Here is a 15155-nt window from a genome sequence, read left to right on the forward strand (position 1 = left end):
ATCTAGAGAAACACACACCAAAAAATAAAACCTGGGCGATTGTTCAAGAACCACTTCACTAGGGAATTGCCCTCTCTGGCTGGTTCGTCTAAGGCAATGCCATGCCTCCTACCAGCTATAGACACGCCAGTGGGCAGGGCCAGATTTTAATCTGTCTCCATTGTGGGGATGGATTAGCATTGGTTGACGGAGCTGAAATTGTATAAATATTTTGAAATCTATGAATTATAACTTCCTTTTGTAAGTGTGGCACAAGGCCGACGCAGTAGCTGCTGCTTCACCTTCCAAGCACCGTCTGCAGGTGTATGCGTTCCCTATGCCACTTGCCCTCATCCCCATTCCTGGTCACATCAGCAGACACGTAGATGACAATCTGTGGGTGCTGGCACCCTCACCGTGCTGTTGTGAGGGGCTTCCTTGCACACAGGTCCAGGAAATAGAATGGAGGCTGAGGGCCACCCTCTCTGGAGCTCAGGAACACGTGCTCAGTGAATCCAGCTCATCAATTCATTCACGCTCCGCACATGTCTTTGTATATGCCTGGCTGTAACTTTTACCACCATGCTGATGAACCCAAATGCAAACGTGCTTCCTATTCAACAAACAGGCACATACTAGGGTAGTTTGATAAAGCTGGCTGCCTAGGAAAAATAAATTAAAAAAATAATTTTAATCTGCATAATTTAAAATATTGCCCCCAAATTAAAATATGGTGTTGCATGTGTATGTTGGCTCAACAAATCTTATCAAATTAATATCCACAGCCAAGAAGTTCGATGACAGATACAGGGACACTTTGGCTTGGTCTAAACCTTCCCTATCACTCCTCTTCCAGGTGAGAATTTGAATTAATTTCATGTCTAACTGCCCAGTGTTTCTTTATGTACAAGCAAACGGGACACATTTTTATTTTCCCCTTTTCCTACCCAAAATATTGTATAAGTTGACTGCTCTGCACTTTGCTCTTTTATTTAATATATCTTAGAGAGCTTTCTGTACCAATATAAAGGGAACATTCTTATTCATTTTCAAAGCAGTTTATTGAGATATAATTCACAGATCACACAATTCACCCATTTGAAGTGCACAATTCAATAGTTTTTAGTATATACACAGAACTGTGAATCCATCATCACAATCAATTTTACAACACTTTTATTACCTCCAAATTAACCCTGTACCCTTTAGCTGTAACCTACCAACATTCCTGCTCTGTTTCCTTGTCCAAGGCAACCATTAATCTACTTTCTGTCTATATACATGTCTATTCTGGACATTTCATACAATTGGAATCATACAACGTACGGTCTTTTGTAACTGGCTTCTTTCACAAAATGTAATGTTTTCAAGGTTCATCCAGGTAGTAGCGCTGCTTTTTTTTTTTTTTTTTAAGCTGCATAGTGCTTTATTGTGCAGAGGTACCATGATCTGTTTAATCATTCCCTTATTAGACGCATATCTTTGCTCTTTCAAGCATCGCTGCAGTGAGCAACCTTGAACACCTGTCATGTTTTACGTGTGCTGGCACATAGGTATTACCCATTCCCAGAACTGAGCTTTCTGGAGCAGATAGTCAACACAACTGTAATTTTGCTAGATGTTGCCAACTCACTCTATTGCGCTCCCCACCAGCCATGTGTTAGGTCTCACCAGCCAATTCCTCACAGCCTTACCAGCAGAGCATGCTGTCAAACTCTGGAATTTTTGCCAGCCTGGTGGGTTCTTTTTGTTTGTTTGTTTTTTAAAAAGCATCTCAGACTGTGTGGTTTTCATGTGCATTTTTCTGAAAGTGATTGAGATTGAGATCCATATACATGGACAAATCTCATGATATCCCTGCTTGAACTACATTTTCTTGGCTTCATCAGCGTGGTGGTTACAGTCTGTCAGCTCTGATAACTTGATTCCCTGCAAGTGTTTGATTTTCACGTCTTTTGCATTTTGTGACACAGATCTGGTCATTATAGTACTGATGATTATAATAAAGGCGTATATTTTTAAGAATAAATAATTGTCTTCTTTTCTTTCTTTCTTTCTTTTTTTTTTGCGGTACACGGGCCTCTCACCGTTGTGGCCCCTCCCGTTGCGGAGCACAGGCTCCGGACGCGCAGGCTCAGCGGCCATGGCTCACGGGCCCAGCGGCTTCGCGGCACGTGGGATCCTCCCGGACCGGGGCACGAACCCATGTCCCCTGCATCGGCTGGCGGACTCTCAACCACTGCGCCACCAGGGAAGCCCAATAATTGTCTTCTTAACATATGTCACAAGAGGACTATAATTTATTTCCAAATTAGTTTGATCTTTTTTTTGATTAATTGAATAAAAAATTCTCTTTCACCAATGATGATTACTTTGGTTGGCAACATGACTATCCTTATTATGAAACTATAATTCACATGAAATAAAAACAAAACATCTATTTATGACCAACTGAATTATTATATGTCTGATGCCTGTCACCAGTCCCATTTGGAATTTCTCAGAAAATATAAACTCTAGCATTTCCTGGGGGTGGGGGGAAAGCAGTTTCTCTGAATATCCTCTCCCTTTCTTTAGACATTGTTTCAAGGGAGTTTTTCCATTTGAAACTAAGGTTTCTTTAAAGAGTAAGCAAGTCTATATATGTTCTGATTTATTTATGCTTAAGGGACTGAAATTCAGAGACTTTTACACAAGTTATGTGCATATTTTCTAGGCAGTAAGTCATTAAAGAGAGGTAAACATTTGTCTCTCAAAGAACACTGCTAGTCCTTGAGGTTTAATTTTCATATCTGCCTAAGGCACTCTAGGGTATCAGAACAGGACAGCAGAGATTCTCAGTGGGTGACCCTAGAAGTCCTGAAAGGAGCAATGGTGAAGGTAGGGTTACCGGGCAGGCCCTCAGGATTAATGCTTTCAAAGCAAAACCAGAAGCAAGGCTGTTCTAACTTGTAAATGGACTGTCCTGATGCTTCCAGAGAACCGGGCATGACACAAGACAGCTGGATTTGGAACAATTTGAATAATTGCTAGCAGTGGCCAGAAGTGCTCTTGAGGGCGCCACCCCAGCATCTGCAGTGGGAAGAAGTATAAACTGAAGGTCACACCCTCCTTGATAAGTCTCACAAGTAAGCTGGAATTCTCTGAGAAGCCACACCATTTATTATTAGGAATGACAACCACAATGACAGCCACAATAATAATACATTGATTCTACTTATTTGTGGTCGTTCTATAAGGTCACTGCAAACATTAAATTAGCAAATACTGAAGCATTGCACCTAGGTGTCATACATGGTTAGGTTCCTATGACTCTCTGGGCATACCAATCAATACATAACCTTGTTTTCTGTGTGAACTCACAGCCAACAGCACTAACTCATGCCTGGAGGAAGTGTATTTAACACATGTTCAGGAACACTGGATATCTCTCTGGCACTACAGTTGGGGGCCATTTTAAACAGCAAAAATCACCAACAAAAGCACAAAAATGCAAAAGACGTGGCACTAAATAGATCCCTAAAAGGACACATTACCAGTATGAGAGCTGACACAAGAAAGGAGCGTGTCACCTTGTTTGACTTCAGTTGAGGACAGTGCACAAAGGGTGACAAATCTCTGCTCTGTGCACATCCACTCGCACCGTGAGCACGGTGAGGATTGACTCGGGAGTTACAATAAATTTTCGCCAGTAGGCAAATTCGCAAGTAGGGGATCTGAATAATGAGGAATGACTAACTGTAATCCCTTAGAAACAAAATTCGCCCCTCCCGTTGAGGAACACCACACTAGCTGCAGAAGCAATAGAGTAGCTGAGCTGACCTGTGACGCAGAGCACGTAGGTGGGGCGGAGCCACACGTGGGGTCAGCTTGGGGTCTGACGCTAACATCTTGTGAACCTCCGAACAGGTCGTGGAAGTTCATTGTGCCTCCAGTTTTCTCATCAGCAAAACTGATCTACTTACTTCAAAGGGGCGTTCTGAAGCTAAGATATATATAGGAAACCCAAGTGGATTAAATAAATTAGAAAAAAGAATTCAGGGGTGGTTATTTCTATGCGAGAGTAGTAGATGCCATTTTTATTTTCTTCTTTGTATCTCTCTAAATTATTTCACGATAATCTCGGTTTGGTATGCATAATATTTATAATAAAAAAAAAAGTTAAGGGGTAATAGCACCGGCGAGAATAACATACATTCATATGAAACTGCTTTGAATAAAAGTACTGTTAAAGATTAAAAAGTGTCATTTTCCATGCAATAAATTAATGGGTACGATAGGTTAGTAAACTGAAATGAAATTCCAACTAGCTCTGTCACGGCTAGAAAAACAAGACCCACCTGGTTTGTGTAGTAATCTCGTCATGAGAGGTGTTTGGCTCGGACACCTGCCTTTATAACATTAACGGGAGCTCTCCTGCACTCTGCCTGCCTGCCTCATGGGGCTGCCAGAACCGCCCTTGTCTTATTTACATTGAAAGAAAAACAGAGGGGGCGGAAGTTGCTGGGCTATTTTCCACTGTAACAACACCTACTCTACACCAGGGAGAAACGGAATCTAAGAAACGGAATCTAAGACAGTGTATGAAGAAGTCTGCACTACCTTTCCCCTTGATTTAGTAAGGCAATTTTTGTTTTCTTTTTTTGGGTCGGGGCCACACCATGCAGCGTGTGGAATCTTAGTTCCCCTACCAGGGATTGAACTCATGCCCCCTGCTGTGGAACCTCAGAGTCTTAACCACTGGGCCACCAGGGAAGTCCAGTAAGAAAAAATTTTAAAATGTAACACTGTTGTGTTCTTTCAGTTCCAGGAGCTAACTTGACCCACTGTTTTAGAAGCACACTTCATCTTGGCACTTTTGAACAAAGAACCAGTTTGTCTGACTCAAAAGTGCACTGCCTTCCATAAACAGATTTCTCCCTGTCCCTTTGATGGGAAATGTGATTCTTTTTCATTTTCTAATCTAAACTGTCCCTGGGTGGGGCTGAGGGCAGTTCCCCAGCTGTGATGCTGCATGGGAGATGGTTGGCTCTCCATGCTAGGTAATGTGATCCTAAAATAGATTAAAGAATGAAGCCTAAGCCTTTTCGGTTCTGGCCCCTGACTTACATAAAACACAAACCTGGTTAATATATTTTATTGATTCCTAAGGAATCAAGTCCCTTGCAAAATTCAGCAAGAGCCTCACAGTTGAAAGATTTAAAATTGGTTTTAAATACACCAGAATGGAAAAAAAAGTGCAGAACTAACAAGGAATGATCTATGTGGTTATTACTATTTAATAATAAGAAAAATAAAGTAATTAATGTTTACTGAAGTGAACATTGTTTTAACATTAATTCTGTTAACACAACTAAGGTACTGTGTTAGGCAGATTTAGAACATGAACTGTGTTCCATGAAGATTGTTCACATAAAAGTTTACAGTTTCACAGTAATCCTTCTAAAGGTCACTTGAGAGGAACCCAGGAATGCTAGTTAACTTAGTGAGGGAGTAGAGAAACAGCAAAAATTGGGGGTAATTAATAGACTACATGGAATATTTTTGTACCCCAGACAAATTACTTCGAGCAATCCAGACAAGATCTGCTCCTAGAGTAACAGAAAACAAACCTGACTCCATATTGGATCTATTCCTTTAGCTTTAACCCTTATGCTCTGTTGCCTGTGCTTCGTCATGAGGGCTCTGCACGTTTGTAGAAAAAAATGTTGCCTGTAGCCTGAAATATACAAGAAAGTCCATTCTCAAGGTTCTGACCTTTAAAGGCATAACACTTTTCCATTCATATAGAGATAAAAAGTTGCAGAACAGGACCACTTATTGAAGAGGCTGTCTTTTCTCCATTGTATATTCTTGCCTCCTTTGTCGTAAATTAGGTGACCATATATGCATGGGTTTACCTCTGGGCTTTCTATCCTGTTCCACTGATCTATATTTCTGTTCTTGTGCCAGTACCATACTGTCCTGATTACTGTAGCTTTGTAGTATAGTCTGAAGTCAGGGAGCCTGATTCTTCCAGCTCTGCTTTTCTTTCTCAAGATTGCTTTGGCTGTTTGGGGTCTTTTGAATTTCCATACAGATTGTAGAATTTTTTGTTCTAATTCTGTGAAGAATGCCATTGGTAGTTTGATAGAATGAAGTAAGTCAGAAAGAGAAAAACAAATACCGTATGCTAACGCATATATATGGAATCTAAAAAAAGGTACTGACAAACCTAGTGGCAGGGCAGGAATAAAGATGCAGGCATAGAGAATGGACTTGAGGACACGGGTGGTGGGGAGGGGAAGCTGGGGCAAAGTGAGAGTAGCATTGACATCTATATACTACCAAATGTAAAATAGATAGCTAGTGGTAAGCAGCTGCATAGCACAGGGAGATCAGCTCAGTGCTTTGCACCGACGTAGAGGGGTGGGATAGGGAGGGTGGGAGGGAGGATCAAGAGGGAGTGGATATGGGGATATATGTATGCATATAAATGATTCACTTTGTTGTACCACAGAAACTAACACAGCATGGTGAAGCAATTATACTCCAATAAAGATGTGTAAAAAAAGTTGAAGAACAGAGACTAACATTTCTCTTATTGGAGGTTTACAAGAACATCGTGACCAGACCTGCCTGGACAGCTGCAAGAACAAAGGATTCCGGCACCAAGAAGTCTGCAACGACCAGCCACACCCCCTCCCCTTTTAGTACAAAAGAAGCCTGAATTCTAACTCCGATTAAGATGGTTCTTTAGGACACTAGTCCACCATCTTCTCCATCTGCTGGCTTTCTGAATAAAGTTGCTATCCTTTGCCCCAACAGCTCATCTCTCAATTTATTGGCCTTTCATGAAGTGAGCAATACAAGCTTGGACTCAGTAACACTACAACTATTCAACTGCATGAAATTTTGGTTAATCCATTTATAATTTTGTATCCTGGATTCATTATGAGGATATTGCTAGCTACAACTCTCTTTGGGGGAAAAAAAGTCATTACTATACTGCTATTAGAGAATCACTAAAAAGTGCTCACGTGAGTGAGGCAGTTAATCCTGATTCAAGAGTAGGAAATTTGATTGTGGCATTTGTAAGAATATCCTTGGAGGGAAACTGAATCTGGAACACGGCAAAGTTGATGACAATAAGCCTGGTGGAAACAGGCCTATTTTGACTCTCCATTATTTCATGTAAAAAGTCCTATTTGAAAATATTTAGTACAATCTGGTACAATTTAGACATCTGAGAAGAGTTTTGAAGGTTGTTGTATTCTCAGACTGCTGGGATTCCTCAAGCAAGAGGCAAAAGAGAGAACAACAAAGAGAGAGAGGTAAACAAGGGAAAATAAAATAAAGAATGGGCCATTGGACAAAGATTTTGTTTCATGGAACATTCAAATAAATATACCGACCAAGTATCTTTGCTGACATGTATAGAATATGCCTTTCTTTGAAAGCACAAGACATAAGCAGATATCCAGAAGAGGTAAGAGGAGGAAGAATCTTGGGTTGACTGAACTCAGAGGGATCCTTGACATCATTGCACCAAACTTGTCATCTTACAGCCAGAGGCACTGAGCTCCAGGAACTTAGGGGAGTTGCCCAGCTGAGGCTCTTTCCTCCATGAGTCACTTCTCTTGAAATACAGCGCACTAAAAACTCCAGCAGTTCATAGAATCCCTCTGTGACTGAAAGGAAGAACAGAAGGAAGGGGAGAAGGGGGAGGGGAAGATCCTTGTTCCAGGAAGAAGCCATTCTTCCTGTGGCCCAGCCCAGAGCCCCTTAAACACATTTTTGTTAAATTTCAAGCTGCCTCTTCCTCTCCCCTCTTACTCCTAGTTATCTTTGCTAATATCATTAGTTCCCAAAGTTCTCTGCCCAATTAAAAATGAAATGAACTTGAGGCTAGAATGCAAAGAAAATTTTAAAACAGCACATGATATATCCATATCAAAGAAGAATAAATTGACTGTTTAAATTTTAATCCTAATAACTAACTGTCTCACCAAAAAACGTTTATGAGAGTGTATAAATGCTAACCTAATAAAAATATGCTCCGTGCCTAAATGTCCCAAATATTAGTTAGCCGGATGGATGGTTGCTTGCAAGCTTGGAAGAAAGATTTAGGAGTCTTGGGTTTTATCTCTAAATATGTTTGACCTTGGGCATGTCATTGTACTTTTGTTGTAACTTCTCAGTCCATAAAAAGGCTAATAAAATTACCCACTAAAGTTACCTCAAAGAAATGTTCTGATGATTAATGAGTTGATGGTGGCTTACACACATGAGATGGAAGAAGTGCATAAAAATGTAATATCATTGTTGCTGTAATTACTGTTATTGCTCACACATGAGGAGCAAACACGGGGGCTGGCAATACGTCAGTCACAGCTAAAGATCAATCTGCCCAAGAAAAAGAATGAGACCATTTATGAATGATGACTTCATTTGCACTTTACTTTCAAAGTTAATTATTTTAGTGAGAACCATCTTAACTTGAATAATTGGTACAAAGGAACATTTTCAGAACCTGATTTCCCGGGGAGGGGGGTGGGATTTGGAACATGTGGAACGTTCTTAGTAGCCAGCACTCTGACCTTAAAAGCACCCTTTGGATCTCAGTTTCCACGTCTATAAAATCCAGTTGTAGGACTAGATGATCTTTGAATTTTCTACTAGCTCTGAGAGTTTACAATTCTACCACTCCAAAAACCTCCAAGGCTGATCCTGCAGCTGATTAAAAAAATAGAAGCCCAAAGGCAGCCATCATTGCTAGTTGCGGAAGGTTGGTGACAAAACTGAGCAGTACAGTGGAGAGGTTTTGAGCAAGGACTCTGGAGTTAGAGAGCTGTGCTGGAATTCTTGTTCTGCAACTTCATATTAGCTTGTGGGCAGGTTTCCTCCCTGGAAAGTGGAGCTCAAATAGTATTTCCTTCAGAGGGTCGTTAAGAGGGATAACTGCAGGGGTTGGGAGAGCACCTGGTACATAGGAAATGCTCCATCCATGTCAGATCCTATCTCTGAGCTCTAGGCAGAGGTCCTCAGCACTGATCATTTCTCAAGTACTCACTGAATGTTCATTAAGCACCCACTGTGCTCCTAGCGTGGTGCCCACCACCCAGTAGATGCTCATGCATAAGTTTTTTGTTTTTTTTTTCAAGAAAACTTTGAATTACTCTATGAATTCAAATCGTTGTTCTAAGTGTTAGGAACTGTAGTGAACCCAAACATGAAGAAAGCATTCTCGGGGGCCTGGGGCTACCCCAGATGTAATAAAAATACTTGAAGCTGGGAGAATAAATTGGCGGGAACCAGACTAGGAGGAAGAGTGGTGAATGTTTTCCTTTTTTGGCTGACTAGACTCCAACCCCTGTACAAGGTTCGGAGAATTTCACACTGTACTTTATCTTGGCAGAAGTGGTGCTCCATCTCCCCAAATGTTCAGTTCCTCTCTCCCCTCCCTCCTCGCAGCCACTGCTCAGGACAAGAGCTAGCCTCAGCCAGTGGTTGCTTCCTTCAGGGATTTTGAATATCAAGTAATAAGGCAAAGAGGAGCTGGTTGAATTCATGAGTGTTTACGGGCGGTGGGCAGCAGCACTGCGATTTCCAGATTGTTTCTGCTAAAAGAACACTGTTATGTGTCCTGCCTCATGGCTCTCCGGAGCTGCCCAGGTTTCCGGACTCTTCTCCAAGTCTGATCTGCAGCCCTCCCATCAATGCTGTGAGCCTCTGCTCCCTTCCAATTCATTTCCTATTAGGATTAAAAAGAGGTAAAGAAGACTTCTGGGCCTCCTGTCACCCTATTAGGGGTTCCTGATGCCAAACCATCACTACCATCACTGATGAAATGGATCAGATATGGATTGGGTATTAGATGTTGTTTTCGTGACATTGCTAATTTTCTCAGGTACTTTGAATGATTTTGTGATCACGTAGGAGAACATATTCTTAAGAAATGCACACTGAAGTGTCATGGTACCTGAAACTGAGTTTTAAATGGGTTAGCCAAGAAACCTATTACATATTACACATATATAACATATATACAACATATATGTGTTTGTATGTTTATGTGCGTGCATATAAACACATTATCTATCATCTGCCTATCTATCTATCTATGAATTTAACTGTTGGGCCAATTGGTAAAGTATTAACAATTGATGGATCTAGGCAGGTTCATTGTACTGTTTTTTCAGTATTTCTGTAGGTTTGAAAATTTTGAAAATAAAAATCAGGGGGAAGATAAAATGACAGTATATTATGAATTAAGAGACATGCCTTTAGGAAAAGTCCCTATGTAACCCAGGGATTTCCCCTGATCTTGGCAGCTGGTGGATACAGCACATTAACGGTAATAACCCACAGTGTCCAGCATGTCACTGATATTCAATGAATGAACAAGTGAGTGGACATTTCAGTGGCTTTTTAGCCCATTTGCTGCCACCCGACTTCAACTCCCTGCAAAGTGCCTCCCCCCAAGTATGTGGGATGGCTTTCACATGTGCTCAGAGCCAAGGCTGGTTCTCAGACTTGTCATCCATCCATTAATTCATTCACCTACGCACTCTCATTTATCTATCAAGTACTTCCTGAGTCCCTGGCATGCTATGTACAGTAGCATGCTAAATGCCAAGATACGGTTTTGAATCAGACAGCCCCCTCAAGGATCTTACATTCTAATGACATCTAAACTGCTTCTTCCCTCCTCTCTTCCCCCGGATCCTATTTGCTTATATGCTGTTGCAGTCAGGGACCTTTGAGGTGACAAATCTCCCCAAATCAATATTCATTTGGAAGATGGAGAGGTGCCTCTCTCCCTCCACGTGTTAACACTGGCTTGATATCTGTGACAGTATGTACAGTTCTTAATCATGACAGATACCACCTACTGAACGGTTTTCCATGCCAGGCACTATGCTAAATGCTTGTTTCTATGATCTCATTTAATCCTGTCCATCGAGGTAGATACAATTAGCAGCCCTTTTTAGCAGGTAAGGAAACTGAGGCATAGGAAGTTTAAAGCAGCTTGCCTAAGTTACAGGTCCAATAAGTAATAAAACTGATAGTTCAGGTTTAAAACTGCCTGGCTCTATGTTGCCTCTTTGTCTCATGGAGGTTTTGCTGAAATACCTGTTTTGGATTTCACTTACAATCCCTCTCACCCTCCCACTCCTTCCCTGTCTCAATAAGACTGATGGTCTCTGTGGAGACTGTGCCAGACCCAGATGCGAAAAAGGGACTTACTGCCATTCTAGGAAACATCCCTCTTCTCCTCTCCGCGGTGGAAGATTTTGCTCTTGGGTCCAGCCTCTTGGGCACAGCTCCACTGTCCCTTAGAAGCAGTTCATTCCCAGGAGGCTCCGAGCCCTTCATGCAAATGGACTTCCAGCAGGCAACTCCAGTCCCGGACATCACTGCCCTGTCCTGAAGAATTAGGCAACACACAGAAGTTTGAGGGATCTAGGTTTTCATTAATTCTAATTAGGATATCAGTGAAACACCTTCATGATTATTGAGGCCTCATTCCATCTACTTACACTAACTATTTTTTCCCAGCATTATCTTCTCTGGGCGTAACCAACGTATGCTTGTATGTAACTGTTGGTGCGTTAGGGTTGTGCCACTTTGCACTATCTCCTCTTTCCAGCAGCACATGTATAGGTGGGTTACAGAGAGCTGTGTCGTGAGTTGGAGAAGGAAGCCTGCCCTACGCTAAGGGGTAGGTTTAACAATCAGGTCAGCTCACTGTCCCAGGGCAGGGGAGTGAGATCCAGGGACCAGCTTTCTTGTAACATAAGTGAATGTTGTTGGAGTATATGGTCTTTGCTGATACGTAAAAAGCCATGTATGCCTCAAAGTCTAACAGGCATAAAGTGTGAAACCAGTGTTATCTGTCCTCCAAGAGAAAAGGGATGCAAAGAGATCGTAGTAGAATACACCGGAGGTGTGTACATAGGAAGTTCCAGGGACCTTAAAGAAGTTAGGGAACAAGAACTCACCCTATGTAGGATGAAGGATTAAATATTTTGGAGGGGATGGGCAAGTACCTTTTGACTAAGGTTTCTTACTGTCACGCTTCTCAAACTGAGAGCTTTAGGCGTGGGGGGCAGGAAGTGCATTTAGTTTAAAAACAAGTTATTAAAATATAGTGAAATAGTAAATATCAGAGTTCATAATCCATGATAAGTGTAAGTGTTGTTCTATGAAACCTTTGTTTATACTTACATATGTGTATTTATGCTGTGGGTTGTACATACTTCTTTCTGTGGGTTGTGGTCAAAATATTTGAAAGTCACTGTTGATATCTTCAGTAATGACCCAGAATATTAATTCGTTTATATTATAAAATTATTCTCTCTTGTCCCCAAAATGACCACGGGTACAGTTTAGCTCATTTTAATTTAATTTTTAAAAAGAAAACTACAAACTTTAATTGAAATATATAAAAGATGTAAATAAAGGGAGAGAATCCTACGTGTCCTTGAATACAAAGACTCAACAGCGTTTCAAGTCTATTGCAAATTGGATTTTCATTCCTTCATAGGTAAACTTCGTTTTTTAGTTTCATTCATTCAATCCTTCTACTAATATTTGCTCGTTACATTTAAAATTTCCAAGATATGTAGTTATTTCTTTTCTATGATATCCTTTCAAATCTTTCTGAGGATGTTAATCTATGATGAAATCTTTTGCCTGCCTAATGAACTGCATTTCCTCAGGCGTCCATTCTTTTCTGCTGTTGTTGAATTTGGTGCTTTTTTACAGCAGTGCTTCTCCCTAAATACTTGGTTTCCTGTTGATCTTTGTATTGAAATTTTCTGGCCACCTGCCAGTTATACCTAATGTCGTAGAGAGACATGAGAGTGGATAGGAGAAGCCTTGCTGACAGGACAAGTCTTCCTTTAGCTTCTCTAAGTCTGGAAGCTTTCAGTGCCCATGTTGATGTGTTTTTCTCCAGATATTGCCTCTCTAGCATGTGTCCACACTCAAGGTTCTGTCCGTGAGCAAAAGCCCCAGCTCTCCAAATAGCCGACTCCTTCTCGTACATCTTTCCAGTTCTCCACCCTCTGTGTATGCTTCTCCTTAGATCTGTTGCCTCTCAGCTGGGCGCTCTTCTGGGACTTCTCCCAACAGGAAACTTCATTTTCCTCTGATGATTAACCCACAGTGCTGACCCTTAGGGCTCTCCTTCAGTAGTTCTTCAAATTTTCTGGTCCATCGAGGACACTCTTGTTTTCCAAGATGATATTAATTAATTGCTGCTATTGATCAGTCTTAAAGTTTGCTCCAGCTCCCAAAACATGAAGTATGACATCAGGCATGTATCTTCTGACGCAGTCTTTTAACAGTCCCTTTGAAGTTTAATATTAACTTTTCATATCTTAAATCACTACCTCTCCCAAAGTGGGTAAATAGTATGTCCATTATCAGTCCTCTCATTTTAGCAAAGCAACTTAGGTTGTTTGCTTAGAAAAAGTAAGAGAGAGCAATCCCAAGGATATAGAATTATTTTTTTTTCGTGGGATTACTTATATCATTGATACAGACTGGGTCACATTTAGTGCTTTGTATACATATATATCACCAAGTGAAGTGGCAAATTTCAAATCCAGCACATTGGTGAATCTATATAATAGGTTTTCATGATAGGTGTCATTTTACTTTCCACTGGAACATCAGGGCAGACACTTAAATGATGTCTTTACCAGACTTGCGTTCTATCTCCCAGTAGATAGAAACAAAGAAAGACTTGAATAAATTGGCTCAAAAACCAAAAAAGCTTGTCTTCTGAAGGTTCAATTTCCCTGGAGTGGGGCTTGTTGCCTCCATCTTCGTATTTCTGCAGTCTCTTTGTGTCTTAGGTTAGTTGCACAAATTACAATCCATATCCCATTCAAGTACAAGGGCAAAGGAGTCTTCTAGGGTAGTTATTGAAGAAAAGACTGAGTCTCTGACTAAAAGAAATGCTGACCTAGAACCAGACAAAAACTGTATTGATAGGAGACCTTTCCCCTTAATGGATTGATAAGATCAATCAACAGTTGTGCACTTCCCAAAACTAAACAGGAAACTCCTTTAAGTTTCAACAGGCCTAGCTTTAAGAAATAGGAGAAAACAAGGAGACCAGAGAAACTACCAAGAAATCACTGCAGTGACAACCTGGGAATCATTACAGGAGGGATTTGGGGATATTTGCTTTCATTTTTGCTGGCACGGTGGATGAATTGGGTCTGCTTTTTCCTCTGCAGCCTTATATAACAGTCTTACTTTTTCAGGTTGAATGGAGTTCACAGTGGTTCTTAATCTCATTCTCTTCTGGCTAAAATTATGACTCATTTTATATATGCAATTGCCTTACTCTTTCATTTTTCAGTGGAGCTAAAGGGAGGGAGGGAGAGGGAGAGGGAAAACAGAGGAGAGGGCAGGTCTTTACAGGGAAGCCTGAAAGATGGAGTGAAAGATACAAATGCTGGCAAAGAATCTGTCTGCTTGGTTTTCTGGAACTAGGCCTCCCTCCTTCTGTTTGGAATGTTGTCTCCATTCTGTCTTAGTTTAAAAATCATGTCCTCTGGGGCAGCCTCACCTGACCCTCTGGACTGAACATATCCTTAACTTTCTGTCCTTATCCTTCTTTATATACTCATGTCTTTGTGTCCCCAACTGGACCTTAAGGTCACAAAGACAGTGTCTTTGTTTTGCTCACGAGTGGTACTGCTAAGATATTACAGAGTTCTTGGTGTGTACTGGGTGCTAATAAACATTTGCTAAATGAGATAATGGTTTCTTCTTTCCCATCATTTACACTGAAGGTCTAATTGGGTGTGGGAGTCCGAGGGGTTGGGGAAAGTGAAGTTTCCCTGGCACTCAGTGGAATATTTTCCCTTGTCCTCTTGCCTCTATTTCAGTTTTCTTTTTCATTCACGCATTCCCATCTCGAACTTGGCTCAAAAAGTACTAAATATGACTTCAATATTTTGCCGAAGTATTGTGTCATGTTATTATCTGTCTGAATATATTCTTGACCCCGCATTAATATGCTTTGTAAAAAACAAAGAGAACTCAGTTATAAAGCCTCTTGGATAAACTGGTTATAATTTTTATAAATTGGAAATGAAATATTAATGATGTTGTACGAGTTCAAGCTGTTATATGGCTATCATTGTAGGAAGTCATCTCTTCTGAAATCAAAT

The sequence above is a fragment of the Phocoena phocoena genome, chromosome 7 (genome assembly GCF_963924675.1).
Source record: "Phocoena phocoena chromosome 7, mPhoPho1.1, whole genome shotgun sequence".
In the NCBI taxonomy this organism is placed as follows: domain Eukaryota; kingdom Metazoa; phylum Chordata; class Mammalia; order Artiodactyla; family Phocoenidae; genus Phocoena; species Phocoena phocoena.